Source organism: Branchiostoma lanceolatum, chromosome 3 (assembly GCF_035083965.1).
Source record: "Branchiostoma lanceolatum isolate klBraLanc5 chromosome 3, klBraLanc5.hap2, whole genome shotgun sequence".
NCBI lineage: Eukaryota > Metazoa > Chordata > Leptocardii > Amphioxiformes > Branchiostomatidae > Branchiostoma > Branchiostoma lanceolatum.
In genome coordinates, this window is record NC_089724.1 from 237087 (window position 1) to 250762 (window position 13676).

Below are 13676 nucleotides of genomic sequence, written 5' to 3' on the forward strand. Positions count from 1 at the left end.
AAAAACAAGGTTGACATAATGTCTCCAGAAGGTGCTGTAGTGCAATGACCCGGAATATATGAGTGTCTGTATTGTAATATTTTCGGAACAGAGCAAACGGGAAACGAAAGAGTGTGACAATTTTCGAAGTCGGGCATCAAAAGTATCGAGCAAATAACCAACTAGTACTTGACTGCCTCCTCACACCGAACGGTAATTTCAGAGCGCTGTTAAATGCCACACGAAGTTTCGAGATAACCCCCACGCTATAGTCAGCCCATTACAATGCATGTAACGTTAACGTTATATACAAACTTTGATAGGGTTAGATTTTCAGGCGAACGGGTGACGGTCTACCGAAAATAATTTCATCAGGTTGGTAGAATATAGGATATGGGAGATTCCCTTTACACAACCAGGTTTTGTTCTCACCTGCTAACGTTTCGGTGTCTGTCAGACACCTTCTTCAGAGCTTCTGACTGGAGTACTGCTTCTCACCGCCGATGTAGGTGGCGCTTTTGCGGGGTGACGGTCTATTTTAAAATACGACTTTCTGGCGATTATAAAATACGACCGAAGCTCCTCAATACTCTCCAAGCAGAGGTTGGTGGGGAAGGTTGTGACCTTCTTATCATATCGGCTCCGTTTTCTGTCCAAACTTAGCCTCGATCTCCGCAGGCTCCCTCCGGCTGTTTTCTTTAGCTACCGTGTTTAGTACATTTTTTTCGTTTTCTTCAACTTAAAACCCTTAAGCTGCCAGGATTTTTAGCCAAGTAAAAATCAAAAATGTTTGACCCCTGACCTCCCTCACGAAACCCGCGAAACACCCGGCGGCGCTAACTCCCCTAACTTCCCGGCTTCGCGCGCTACACGCACGCAAAGCTGTTTTGTTCTGGGGAATGCCCTATCCCGGTTATAACCGGGTCCAGCACACAAGGTATATTTCTGTATCCCTAATTAAGTCGGGACTGGGAGCTTAAGGGTTAAGTAGCCCCCAAATGACCTAGCGAGGGGCAAAGTAGGGGGGGGGGGAGGTCCCAGGCTAAGGCGGGCAGGCCTCCAGCCTGGCGCGGAATGACGCAACGGTGGGAGCCGTAACAACCGCGCCAGCTTCCACTGGGGGATGGTGCGTGGGAAGAATGGATATTTGAATGAATCTGAATATTTGAATGAATCTAATGAATGAATCCCGTTTTATTCTTATTTTCTGCACGTTAACGTAAGGCGTAACTGACGACCGCGTCATTTCAATGTAATGCACAACATCTACTCGGACTTTACTATAAAACCAAAGCGATAAATTATCGTCAACTGTGTGTCAAACGTGTCTAAAATTGTCCAATGTCACAAACGAGTGGTTTGTTGATGTGCGAATCCATTTCTGTGAGTGACCTTCGTTGTGCCCCTATGGTGCCAAGGACAGGTGAGTTTAGGTGTGGTTACAGATACACCTAAGACATCACCCCACCGTTCAACACCTGACGACAACGTCGTTTTAGAGGATATCACCTTAGAACTACATCTGATGATGGCCCCTCTGTAATTGTTTACCCCAAATCAATTTCACTGTCTGCTTCACTCGTAATCAAGCCGTGACGTTTATCGCCACTCCCATCAGAGGTTTCAACAGTTTGACTCACAACGCGCAGCAAACAGGTTCGACTTCATTACATGCAGAAGTGACCGTGTGCGGATCAACACTGAAATATCTCTAACATCGATCGATCGCCGTCCGCTTTGTGCCTCTCAGGTGGGATATATTCACTGTGTAAATTCTAGGCTAGTCCTTGAGGAAGATTTGCCACACTACGTAGAAGTTATTCCTCATAGCTTTTGTTGCTACTAGCCAGCATGTGCAGTTATGGCTGCTAACTCTGTTTGAAAAGACTAGAACAGTGTTCTACGCTTAGTGACGAAGGCTTCGTATGATTTTCAACTACAACGCGCAAGCAAGCTTGTCGACAACTATTAGAAATATCAGATTATAAACAGATATATTTGCCTGGATGTTTTCCGATTGTATGCCAGTTTCCAGTGTAACGTTACACCGTTTCTTGTTTGCTGGCTGTCACTGGGGAATGCAGGAAGTTCGCAACTTCATGACAATTTTTCCCTGATAAGCGTTTTCTTGTTTGATGTCTCTTTGAGGCAGCGACTTGTAGCAGGTAAATACAACTCAGAGCCAGATCGGGTCAGAGCCCCATTGTATGAAAGCCTCGTCGGACCGGTGACCTGTCAGTTTGGGTGCAACAGCTTCTGATTTATGACCATTTGATGCCATTTTGTGACGCTCTCCCGTTTTCCACTGTCGTACGTTGTATGACTTTATAAAAACCAGTGTGATGCTCTAGGATACTTCTCTGCAGCGTCTGAGCTACGGCACATGCCGTACATGATATTTGGAAATTTATGCATATTAGATATAGCTGTCAACTGATAAGTTTCTCTGCAGTAGCCACAGTCACGTCAGTAGTTGTCCCAAGCGCGCTCATAGATCGTGTCCAATCAAGGCCCATTCCCAATACTTCAGCACATACAGCCAGTAGTATACAGTCAAAGTTGTTTCCAAAGTCACAGACGAGTGTCTGGTTGTACGTTCTGTTTTTATGAGCCATTATTTCTGAGTGACCTTTTTTGTGCCCCCATGGTGTCAAGGACAAGTAAGGTTAATAGGTAGCGTCCTGCCCAGGCCTTTAGGTGCGACCTGTGTTTATTTTGTAGCCTAGTATCGAAATTCGCGAAAGAGCAAAAGAGGACGAAATAGACTTTGCAGATATGATAGGATTGGATACCAGGCGATTTGGGGGGGGGGGGGGGGGGGGGGTCGGGTTCCCATTGTCGCAAGCCTCGTAGAAAACGCCAGCCGCACCTAAAAGGTCTGGGCAGGAGGTTAAAGTTCAGGTGTAGTGATACACGTACCCATGTCATACCCCCACCGTTCAACACATTACAAGAAAGACGCTTTAAGACCGTATAACTCAGAACTGCATCTGATGATGTTCCCTCTAAAATAGTTCTTCTCCAAAATGCACTAAAATAGAAATTTGGAGCATTGCAAAATCACATGACACTGTCTTAGCTTCACTCATAAACAAGCTTTGATCTTTATTCACCAATCCCATGTGAATGCTTCTGGTTTTCAACGACAACGTCCTAGCTGGTCAACCAATGTTAGAAATTATAACTGTTATATTTGTAATCAGATATACGTGATTCTCCTCGATTCATATGCTATTTTCTGATTCTATGCAGTTTTAATTTTCACTGTTTCTTGTTTGCGGCTCTTTTGCGGAATGCAGAAAGTTGGCATCGTCCCTAAGTGATTTCTTTTTGATTTTCTTCTTGATTTTCTAACGTTAAACACAACTTAGAGCCAGATCGAATCAGAGCCCCATTGTAAGCCTCGTCGGACCGGTGACCTGTCAGTTTGGGTGCAACAGCTTCTGATTTATGTGACCATTTGATGCCATTTTGTGACGCTCTCCCGTTTTCCACTGTCGTACGTTGTATGACTTTATAAATATTAGTGGACTGAAAGCTCCAGGATACTTCTCTGCAGCTTCTGAGCTATGGCACATGCCGTGCATGATATTTGGCAATTTATGCATGTTAAATCAAGGAGGTATCAAGTGTGTTTCTGTGAAGTAACCGCCAGTCAGGCGGCTAGTTGCCCCAGGCGCGCCCATATGCTTAGTTTGTGTCCAATTCCCAACACTTCAGTTCGTGCACCTTGGAAGGATATAAAACTTATCCGAACTTACTGGCACCTTCGTCCTAATTAATTAATCCACAACGCTTTCTTAAATATAGTCACAGAGAACAGGGTGCGTCGTTATTTTAGCACTCCTTAAATCTCAAGAGCCAACACCTTCCCACCTGACCACTGTCACGGCCACTGATTGGTCGATGCGTAGTCAAGTTTGGACAAGAGCTGCGTCTTGATTGGGCACATCGGTTCATTACCTTCAAGAGTACTTAATTACCCTGTTGCCTGATATTCAACTTACCTTAAGGGCGTTTGATGAGTTATTTATAACGCTGATCTCATACCCTTGCTGCTAGGCAACTACTGACGTCGGTTATAGGTGCGTCTTTGATCGTCCAATCAGCTCCAGTTTAACCCAGATAATTGCGCCACCCCCCAAAAAGCTGAAAAAGTCTAGCTCGGCCCTGAGCCGAGCACTCTGCACGACAGCAGCTGTGGCATGGGCCCGCGATCCGCACCAGAACCGCCGACACTCTGAGAGCTCCTCCAGACCCGCAGTGACAGTGGGCCATCTTCATACCCGCTCTACCAAGAGCAAAGGCAGGTAGATGACGTTCTGCTTGATTCTGATGGCAAAATGATACTTTGCTGTACAGTTTTAATCTGTTTTTCGGCTAAATTTTGGCCCAAGTCCAACTTTACCCAAGCGATCCACCGGTCGTCGTTCGCCACCCTGCCGGTCCACTTAGGCACAAAAGGCCTTAGGAACTGATCATGATGGGACCTAGCCCGAGTACCAGCCTCCGTAGTGACCGCTGGCTCCCAAAAAATCGCTTGCTAACCATTAGCAAGCGAATTTTTTTGAGCCAGCGGTCACTACGGAGGCGGGTACTCAGGCTAGATGGGACCCAATCCTTACAATTAACATGTTGCAAAGCTGATAAGGTCACTACAGGACATACATCACACCCCATGGGTCTGCATGAAGGGGCACTAATCAATTGCTGGATTATAAATGGTTCATTTATTTGTTCGAATAATACAAATTTGGTTGATTTTGTATTCATAAAGATGTGGTCTTTTACAAATGATAAGCGCTTCTGGGGTTGTGTATGCCTTTAATGATTCCCGTTTTGTCATTTTACTTTATTTGCCCAAAGACGATTGGATTTGCTAGAGTTCGGAAGGTCTCCCTAGGCCCTGTGCGTCCGACCATTATGCGATGAGGACTAAGAACTGTCCAGTTTAAAAATACGCGGCATACCTAATAAGTCAAACTTTGTAGCTCAATAAAAGAATTCGGTTCTGAGCATCACGTCCTTCCTTCGTACTTTTCAAGTAAAGCATAGAGGACCATAAAATAGCATATGAATCGAGGAGAATCACGTATATCTGATTACAATATAACAGTTATAATTTCTAACATTGGTTGACCAGCATGTACGTTGCTCATTATTTTTACCTTGGGCCTCTTCTCTGGTTTCGATCCTGCTGAAAATCCGCAAAGCATGATTTGTTCATTTATGACAAAGTCAAACATAGTTTTGGGTCTATGTTATCGGGATTGTGTGATGTTTATCTTTCTACTGATCACAGATATAGATGTCTGAAGCGGCTTTGTCTAACATAGGCGGGCCCCTAACCTTCCTGACCCCTGCAACAGTACTGTTCAAAAGTTACCGCCCAGTTGCCTCGAGGAGCGAGTCGTCATGGCTTTGGAATTTTTATGCACCCCTACACTGCCCGACCTTGGTGAGAGGTTTACTGCTGTTCTGTTGTGAACAGTGTCACAAGTATGATGCTATGAAGAGATGGTCTGGAATAGATGTGTAATTTTCCCCGTGCCTGGTATTAGCAACATCCATTTTCTGAAAAGTTTTTACTTTGAATGTGTTTATTTTTGTTTAGTACACAATCTGCATCTTACAACTAAATAAGTTGAAAATGTAACCTTTGCCATACCTTCCACTGTGGTGGAGAAACATAATAAATAAACAAATCAAAATTTATAGTTTGACAATTGTAACAGGTACACTGTATGGCAACATATACATACATGGTAGTTGGGCTATGCTAATATCTAATAATTAACAGTAAGCACACCAACTATGATTGCTACTACTCTAACAGCTCGCAAACATTATGCTGATAACAGTACAGTACGCTGTGCCAGGAATTTCACAATTCAAGATGTTTTTATTGGCTTGTCGCAGTTCAACAAACTGAATTAGAAACCAATGTACAAACAATGTATAACATTGTCTCGCTTTTGCATATGAATTGTCCTGAATAGGTAGATATATAAACAGGGCATGATAATATCATATTGAATATCTCTGTATCTATATGTGGTAATATTGTATCGGTCTTACACGCAATACACTGTGACGATATTTGTAGGTCTTTATCATAATTTGGACCATATATTATGAAGTGGAATTCGTTTTCAAGATCATTATGGCATGTTGGACACAGTCTCTCATTGGTTGGAATATGTTGTAGTGGCGGCCGTTTTCAATTTGTCAACATTGCATCAGAGTAACGGCCATTGCATACGATATTCTCTTTGGACACAACTATATGACCCCATAAATGGGACATCACGATCCCGACTCTACTCTATTTGTACGCTTGCGTATACGTTCCTGTGACGTGCTGGTGGAATGCAGCTCATGTAGTCTGAAAACTGTGTAAAATTTCTATGTAGTTGTGTAAAAGTTGTACGCGTTATTGGTTAGTTTTGTGTGTACTGTATTCTTGGTTAAGATTATCGTATGATGAAGTTGTTAACAGTATCATACTATGCTGTAATCGGACAATGGAATGTACAAGATTCGGCCTAATTTCCGGCGCGTTTTTGTGGCGTTGGTGTTTTAATCGTCTTTCTCGTGGTCATTATTACTTCATGCCAGGCCGGAAATTGCGCTAGTTTACACTCTCTGTCATTTTAAGGTGGGGGACAGGCATGCGGCAGCACTTATGGGGTTTCTTGAAAATACTATATAGTGTTACTTGTGGCTCTTGATTTTTTTTCTCCAAGTACCTCTGTGCAAGACAATAATTTATGCAAATTTTTATGACGTCATGATGACGTATTCAACAATTACAGGGCCACGCCCCTTTTTACAAAAGTGGTTCTTCCTCGCTAACGATCCAATGTACAAAGCTAATATTTTAGGGACAGATGCATAATAATGCCATTGGTCAATACACGGGCTCATTTTTTGATATCTTTTTAAATTAATTTTTGGTGAATATTTTTCAATAATTTAATGAGAACCGCCTTCTGTGGGCCCTCACACATTAATAAAGTATCAAAATGCTTATGCCACCCGTGAGAGGCAAGTTCAGGTAGTACACCTCAGAACAGCATTTCTTTTTCTGCCCTATCATATAAAGTTTTGTCAAACTTTTGCCTTTAAAAACATGCTGTAGGGGTAGTATTCATAAAATTGGCATTTAGTAATCGTAAAATGAACCCAAATCGCCATTATTTGCTTTTTTCCTTATCACGCAAGCCCTAACAGTGACATATGGGTCAATAACCTCTGCAAACACACTAACTGACAGTCAGAGCAGTGTTCACAGCCAGGCCAGAGAATCCAGCTGTCCAGAGGGAGGGGGGGAAAAGCCAAAATGGGGGCTCCTGATTGGTCAGGCTGTTCCAAAAGGTATCGGCACCCAGTAAGGACGTTGGAAACTGCAACTTTGCCCTTGAAGTTTGCGGTAAACTGATAACCTATGTAGGAAAATGATGCCAGATAATGAAAATAGACCTATACATCTAACAAATCAGATGGTTATTTTGTCTAAATAGTTTTGTTGAAAATGTGCTGCCGCATGCCTGTACCCCACCTTAAGTATATCGGCACGCTTTGTTGACACCGTGGTATATCGAGGTTCAACAGCCCAACTTGAAAACATAGAGTTCTTCCCTAAACGCTTTAAACTTTCTTAAGTGGTTATTCGACTTGGTTGATCAGACGATTTTGCCTGGACAATATGGAGACCTACCGTATAAGAAGGATCTCCAATGTCTATTACGGAAGCAAAGTAATAAGTAATTACCTGAAATTTTACTGGAATTCACATCACGGTGCAGTCTCAGTTCAGTATTCCGTTATGGCATATATTTATAGGCGGCTGCTTTCTCAGGGGACTGGAGAAGTGTTCCTGCTTCCTTGACTAACTGTGCAACTTTCTCAGGGGATCGGAGAAGTGTTCCTGCTTCCTTGACTAACTGTGCAACTTTCTTAGGGGATCGGAGAAGTGTTCCTGCTTCCTTGACTAACTGTGCAACTTTCTCAGGGGACTGGAGAAGTGTTCCTGCTTCCTTGACTAACTGTGCAACTTTCTCAGGGGACTGGAGAAGTGTTCCTGCTTCCTTGACTAACTGTGCAAATTTCTCAGGGGACCGGAGAAGTGTTCCTGCTTCCTTGACTAACTGTGCAACTTTCTCAGGGGATCGGAGAAGTGTTCCTGCTTCTTTGACTAACTGTGCAAATTTCTCAGGGGACCGGAGAAGTGTTTCTGCTTCCTTGGCTAACTGTGCAACTTTCTCAGGGGACCGGAGAAGTGTTCCTGCTTCCTTGACTAACTGTGCAACTTTCTCAGGGGACTGGAGAAGTGTTCCTGCTTCCTTGACTAACTGTGCAAATTTCTCAGGGGACCGGAGAAGTGTTTCTGCTTCCTTGACTAACTGTGCAACTTTCTCAGGGGACTGAAGAAGTGTTCCTGCTTCCTTGACTAACTGTGCAACTTTCTCAGGGGACTGGAGAAGTGTTCCTGCTTCCTTGACTAACTGTGCAACTTTCTCAGGGGACTGGAGAAGTGTTTCTGCTTCCTTGACTAACTGTGCAAATTTCTCAGGGGACCGGAGAAGTGTTTCTGCTTCCTTAACTAACTGTGCAACTTTCTCAGGGGATTGGAGAAGTGTTTCTGCTTCCTTGACTAACTGTGCAAATTTCTCAGGGGACTGGAGAAGTGTTCCTGCTTCCTTGACTAACTGTGCAACTTTCTCAGGGGACCGGAGAAGTGTTCCTGCTTCCTTGACTAACTGTGCAACTTTCTCAGGGGACCGGAGAAGTGTTTCTGCTTCCTTGACTAACTGTGCAAATTTCTCAGGGGACCGGAGAAGTGTTCCTGCTTCCTTGACTAACTGTGCAAATTTCTCAGGGGATTGGAGAAGTCTTTCTGCTTCCTTGACTAACTGTGCAAATTTCTCAGGGGACCGGAGAAGTGTTCCTGCTTCCTTGACTAACTGTGCAACTTTCTCAGGGGACTGGAGAAGTGTTCCTGCTTCCTTGACTAACTGTGCAACTTTCTCAAGGGACCGGAGAAATGTTCCTGCTTCCTTGACTAACTGTGCAACTTTCTCAGGGGACCGGAGAAGTGTTCCTGCTTCCTTGACTAACTGTGCAAATTTCTCAGGGGACTGGAGAAGTGTTTCTGCTTCCTTGACTAACTGTGCAACTTTCTCAGGGGACCGGAGAAGTGTTTCTGCTTCCTTAACTAACTGTGCAAATTTCTCAGGGGACCGGAGAAGTGTTTCTGCTTCCTTAACTAACTGTGCAACTTTCTCAGGGGACCGGAGAAGTGTTCCTGCTTCCTTGACTAACTGTGCAACTTTCTCAAGGGACCGGAGAAGTGTTCCTGCTTCCTTGACTAACTGTGCAACTTTCTCAGGGGACTGGAGAAGTGTTCCTGCTTCCTTGACTAACTGTGCAAATTTCTCAGGGGACCGGAGAAGTGTTCCTGCTTCCTTGACTAACTGTGCAAATTTCTCAGGGGACTGGAGAAGTGTTCCTGCTTCCTTGACTAACTGTATAAATTTCTCAGGGGACCGGAGAAGTGTTCCTGCTTCCTTGACTAACTGTGCAACTTTCTCAGGGGACTGGAGAAGTGTTCCTGCTTCCTTGACTAACTGTGCAAATTTCTCAGGGGACTGGAGAAGTGTTTCTGCTTCCTTGACTAACTGTGCAACTTTCTCCGGGGACTGGAGAAGTCTTTCTGCTTCCTTGACTAACTGTGCAAATTTCTCAGGGGACCGGAGAAGTGTTTCTGCTTCCTTGACTAACCGTGCAAATTTTTTAGGGGACTGAAGAAGTGTTCCTGCTTCCTTGACTAACTGTGCAACTTTCTCAGGGGACCGGAGAAGTGTTTCTGCTTCCTTGACTAACTGTGCAAATTTCTCAGGGGACCGGAGAAGTGTTCCTGCTTCCTTGACTAACTGTGCAACTTTCTCAGGGGACCGGAGAAGTCTTTCTGCTTCCTTGACTAACTGTGCAAATTTCTCAGGGGACCGGAGAAGTGTTTCTGCTTCCTTAACTAACTGTGCAACTTTCTCAGGGGATTGGAGAAGTGTTTCTGCTTCCTTGACTAACTGTGCAAATTTCTCAGGGGACCGGAGAAGTCTTTCTGCTTCCTTGACTAACTGTGCAAATTTCTCAGGGGACCGGAGAAGTGTTCCTGCTTCCTTGACTAACTGTGCAAATTTCTCAGGGGACCGGAGAAGTGTTCCTGCTTCCTTGACTAACTGTGCAACTTTCTCAGGGGACTGGAGAAGTGTTCCTGCTTCCTTGACTAACTGTGCAAATTTCTCAGGGGACCGGAGAAGTGTTCCTCCTTCCTTGACTGACTGTGCAACTTTCTCAGTGGACCGGAGAAGTGTTCCTGCTTCCTTGACGAACTGTGCAACTTTCTCAGGGGACTGGAGAAGTGTTCCTGCTTCCTTGACGAACTGTGCAACTTTCTCAGGGGACTGGAGAAGTGTTCCTGCTTCCTTGACTAACTGTGCAAATTTCTCAGGGGACCGGAGAAGTGTTTCTGCTTCCTTGACTAACTGTGCAACTTTCTCAGGGGACTGGAGAAGTCTTCCTGCTTCCTTGACGAACTGTGCAACTTTCTCAGGGGACTGGAGAAGTGTTCCTCCTTCCTTGACTGACTGTGCAACTTTCTCAGTGGACCGGAGAAGTGTTCCTGCTTCCTTGACTAACTGTGCAACTTTCTCAGGGGACCGGAGAAGTGTTCCTGCTTCCTTGACTAACTGTGCAACTTTCTCAGGGGACTGGAGAAGTGTTCCTCCTTCCTTGACTGACTGTGCAACTTTCTCAGTGGACCGGAGAAGTGTTCCTGCTTCCTTGACTAACTGTGCAACTTTCTCAGGGGACCGGAGAAGTGTTCCTGCTTCCTTGACTGACTGTGCAACTTTCTCAGTGGACCGGAGAAGTGTTCCTGCTTCCTTGACTGACTGTGCAACTTTCTCAGGGGACCGGAGAAGTGTTCCTGCTTCCTTGACTAACTGTGCAACTTTCTCAGGGGACTGGTGTAGTGTTTCTGCTTCCTTGACTAACTGTGCAACTTTCTCAGGGGACTGGAGAAGTGTTTCTGCTTCCTTGACGAACTGTGCAACTTTCTCAGGGGACTGGAGAAGTGTTCCTGCTTCCTTGACTAACTGTGCAACTTTCTCAGGGGACTGGAGAAGTGTTCCTGCTTCCTTGACGAAGAGTGCAACTTACCCCAAAAGTATTCACTTTGCTCTACCTGCTTGTATTTAGTCGTTAGGTGTGTCTATTCAAATGAAGTAATCGATTATTGAATTTATGTCTTTCTTACAGATGACTTAAGAACGTCAAATGGATCAACAAGAACACACTGGTATGGGGTCTGATACTGCGTCTGGGTGAACTTAACATGGCGAAAACGCAACCTACAGGCAGTGAGTTTTTTTCCTTAACGTTTTAATCTCATTAGGTCGTTAGCCTACTTAGCCGATAAGAAGTGTTTGTATGTGTCTTGATAATATAGAGAGTGACCGTACAAGAAGGATCACCCGATGCCTTGAGAAGTATTCGTCCTGTTTGCATATCTTACGACAGGTGTCTATTACGGAAGCACATTGGTAAGACGTACGGCAATTCTGAAATTACTGAATATTACTAAAATTTACATCGTCGAGGCTTCACTCTTTCACTTCAACTGCTGTAAGAGGGTCTGCATGCGGTTTTCCGTGAGGCGTAGCGAGTCTCAATCACCATGAATCGTTAGCTCGTCCGCTCTAATCCAATGTTAAGCGTTGTAGGTAAATGATTATTCGTAAAGAAACAGCGGCAAGCTATGATGATGATGATTATTCGTAAAGCGTAATTAATTGGTCACTTTTCAAAGTAGAACGTTATTTGCTATCTTGAATTTGAGGTTGGCAATACATCCAATACCCCCACCCCCATGCAGGCCCTTCTGTAATTAACGCGACTTAGCTGTTGACGTTACAGCCAGAAGCTGGTGCAGCTGCCGGAGGTACGCGATGTATAAAAAGTGAAGAAGACCACCTTGGAGGACCAAAGAATAGAAATGGACGGAGAGAACGAGCCGCTACTGGAGGTACCCGAGCTGGAGAAAGGGAAAATCAGCACGGAGGAACAAACGACTGAAACGCACGGGGAGGACCACCCATTGTTACCGACCCACACGGTAAGGATACAAACCATTGAACTTTCTCGACGTTGTTGTTCATTTGTTTTTTAAACACCGTAATTTTGACCATCTCTCTGAGCTGAGTCATGAGGTTGTGCATGCTTGGTGAACCCCGACACATCGTAGTTTTTTCCCCATGTAGACAGTCCAGGCTGAAGTACACACTGCTGCCTCGCCGGACGACAAGAAGGACTCCAAATCTATTTCAGCTGCCGAGCCTCTTTCGTCTGACGGGGAGGGCAAAACTGTTTCGTATGCTGGAGAGGATGAAAGAGACTCGCCAGCTATGATAGATTTGGACGAAAGAATTGAAAAGTACGGGGTGAAAGTGCCATTGTCACCAACGACCCACACGGTACGTATCTAAGCAACTGAAATTTTTGTTCACATTTTTGTTCACTTGTTTCTAGCTAGAACGCTGCGAGTTTATCAGTTATCAGTTTGAGCTGAATCATGACTTTGTCCGTGTTTTGGTGAACACCGACTCATTGACGTTTCTTTTCCTCATTTAGGCAAACAACGCTGAAGTACACACGCGGGGCGACATCGAGGCGGAATCCATCCCTGGTACAGCTGCCGAGCCGCTTTCGTCCGGCCGGGAAAACGAGCCAATACCGGAGGTACGTGAAGTGGGGGAAGAGAAGACCAGCACGGAGGACGAAATAATTGAAATTGGCGGGGAGGACGAGCCATTGTTACCGACCCAAACGGTACTAATCCAAACAATTCAGAAATTTATTCACATTTTTTAAAGTTGTTTCTTAAACGCTGTGAGTTTACCAGTTATCAGTTTGAGCTGAGTTATGAGTTTGTCCGTGTTTTGATGAACACCGACTCATCGAAATTAATTTCCCTCATGCAGACAAACAAGGCCGACATGTGTACTGCTTCCTTGCGGGGTGACAAAGACACGGAATCCAGCTCTGGTACAGCTGCCGAGTCTCCTTCGTCTGACGGGGAAGACGAGCCTCAACCAGAAGTGCGCGAAGTGGGGGAAGAGAAGAGCAACATGGAGGATGTAATAATTGAAATTGAATCGTCGAATCAAACGGTACAAATCCAAACAATTCAGATATTCTTCACATTTCTGTTCAATTGTCCCTTAATGGTTGAAATTTCTTCACATTTCTTAATCTAAACGCTGTGAGTTTACCAGTTATAATTTTGAGCTATGAGTTTGTCCGTGTTTTGAAGAACACTGACTCGTTGAAGTTTATTTTCCTCATGTAGACAAACAAGGCCGAAGTGCGTACTGCTGCCTCGCGTGGCGACACAGAGACGGAATCCATCCCTCCTACAGATGCCTCGGAAAGTGACAACGATAACAGTCTGCATACTGCCGCCTTGCGGGGCGAGATCAAGACGGTTGAGGAATTGCTGAGAGCCGAACATGACGTCAATGAGAATAAAAATATACGTCTGTTTCCCGACCACGTAAGTCTTCCTGACACCTGATGCGGACTGTTCGATGATTCCGTGGAATCTTAGTTGGCTCTGCATTGTTTGGATTGTCAGT

At 44.7% G+C, this 13676-nt stretch overlaps 1 long non-coding RNA gene across 1 annotated transcript; it reads left to right on the plus strand.

Moving 5' to 3' along the window:
- Nucleotides 1-1620: 1620 nt before the first annotated feature.
- Nucleotides 1621-12422, plus strand: LOC136429159 (uncharacterized). The gene is made up of 3 exons (XR_010754709.1): nt 1621-1729; nt 11959-12157; nt 12303-12422. It is a non-coding gene; the product is annotated as an uncharacterized lncRNA (long non-coding RNA).
- Nucleotides 12423-13676: the final 1254 nt, after the last annotated feature.